This window comes from Chondrus crispus, genomic scaffold, assembly GCF_000350225.1.
Source record: "Chondrus crispus Stackhouse genomic scaffold, scaffold_160, whole genome shotgun sequence".
Lineage (NCBI taxonomy): Eukaryota > Rhodophyta > Florideophyceae > Gigartinales > Gigartinaceae > Chondrus > Chondrus crispus.
Genome location: NW_005179045.1, coordinates 40,249 through 42,419, shown reverse-complemented (window position 1 = coordinate 42,419; position 2,171 = coordinate 40,249).

Genomic DNA, 2,171 nt, shown 5'->3' with positions numbered 1-2,171 from the left:
CTAGCTCTACAAGTGCTTAGTCAGCCACTAGACTACAAACTCATCGCGCACCAAGATGCGCTGATAGCGCTCGAGTCGATCGATCGACTTCACACCGAGCCAAAGCGCAATCTTTTCTAGCGGGATACCCCGGTGCAATTGCCGCACGACAAAGGTATGACGCAGACGCATTAAGCCGCCGTATCGATGCTCATCGCCAAGCAGAAGCGTCAGGGTATTAGTACAAGCGGTTTGGCAACCCACGTCTGTCCATTGAGCGCGGGTCATCGTCGCCGGAAAAAGTGTTTTATGGGTCAACCCAAAAGCTTCCCGGGTCTTTATCCAGCGCTGCAGCCTGCGCCGGGCCCAGTGCGCGATCGGTGCATCATGAGCGAGTGTCTTGGCGGTGCCAGAGACTCGGATTTTCCAGGGCATCTGAGTGCCGCGTACCGCCCGCAAACTTAAATCACTCAAGACGAGCGTTCTGATCTCGGCCGGCGTTAAACCAGAGCCGAGCATCAGCGCCAGGGCCGTGCGGTCTCTCTCGAGCTTCCACGTTGGTTTAAGGCCCAGGCTTTCAGCGTCGGCCGTGAGCAGCTTCACTAGCCTTGCCGCGACAGCCGCCTCGAGCGCTTCGGACAAAGGCTCGTTGTGCCGAGCATTGGCGTACTTAAAGCGCTCAGATCCCAACAATTGCGCCGCAGCCCGATTGGGCGCTTCGCGGGTCTGCGCGGCTTGGTAAGCCATCACCTTATTAATCAGATCGAGCACCCGCCAGGCGTATTGAGGACTGATGTCAGTGCCAGCCCCTGGACGCGGCTCAATCTCGTCTAGAAAGCTCTCTAAGAACGCGACGTCGATTGAGGCCAAGGTCCGCTCGTGCAGATTGGCAAATGCTGTAAAGGAACGCCAAATCGCCTGGTACCTGTCCCGTGACTCTTGTCGAAGGGCCGGCGAATGACTGCGCACCCACGCCTCTAACGGCTCGTCAGAGATCGAAACAGTGGCTGGGACCAGGAGTGAAAGCTGCATATATATAGGGTAACAGCAAGCGGGAGATCAGAACATCCCATGAAAACGAAACAGTAGGCAAAACTGACCTCAGCTTGCTGTTACCTTATTTATTCATATTCGCGTACCGCTCTTGCTGTTCGAAGGGGATTATCAACAATCGCCAAGCATGCCTTAGATGTGGTTGGGTCAAAGGCGAAAGGAAGTGAGACCAGAATAAAGGGGAGTGTCTCGTCTGGAGGTATCGCGTGCACGCACAGGACCTCTCGATTAAAAGTGATCGCTATCTCCGCCAAAACAGAAAGGACGATTGCTGGCATTGCGCCCACCGCTTCGCCTCAAGCGTTCGGCATAAACGAACGAATTCTCTGCGAACAAGTCTCCATATTCGTCGGCGCAGCGGATCGACGTGGGCTCCTGGGTCAGAGTCTGTGAGATTCGAACGGTGGTGGTTTCGGTACAGTTGTTCTGGTTGATCGCGGACAGTGCATCGTCGACCACTGGTATCCCATGTGTGCAGCCATTACGCGTGTCACCAATGCCAGACACATTCCCAGCGAGGCCTATTGCCCGAGTAACGGCAAAAGCCTGCCCTGACCTGACATCGCGTCATCGCCAATTTGATACCCCATGGCTCGGTAGCCAGATTGCCGACGCTGCCACATGCGCTTAAGCGCTGGGTGGCCGGTATCGACCATATCAATGATCTGCAAGTCTGTTTTACTGGTGTGCAGTCGGTGTAAGCGACCAACATACTGTTGAAGTGTTCCTTTCCACGATATGGGCATCGCCAGAGTCAAGGTGTCCAACGGTGTGTGGTCAAACCCTTCACCGATCAGGCGACCGGTCGCTAATAGAACGCGTGGCGACTCTTGCGGCATTGCCTCCATTTGCTGGATCACGGCCAGTCGCCGCTTCTTCGACAGACGTCCATGGAGCACCCAGTGAGGGACAGACTTTTCATTCAGAGCCTGTTCAATGGCCTCAAGATGACTGGTCCGTTCGGTCAAAACGAGTATCTTGCGCCCGGCGGCATAAGCCTCAGCGACTGCCCGCACGATGGCATCGGTTCGAACCCTGTCTTCGCTGAGATGACGAAAGACGTCCTGGATGCTGGCATCAGGGTCCAAACGAATGATTGAGTTGATCGTACGGGGGTAGACTTCGCGGCGCGTGAGGGT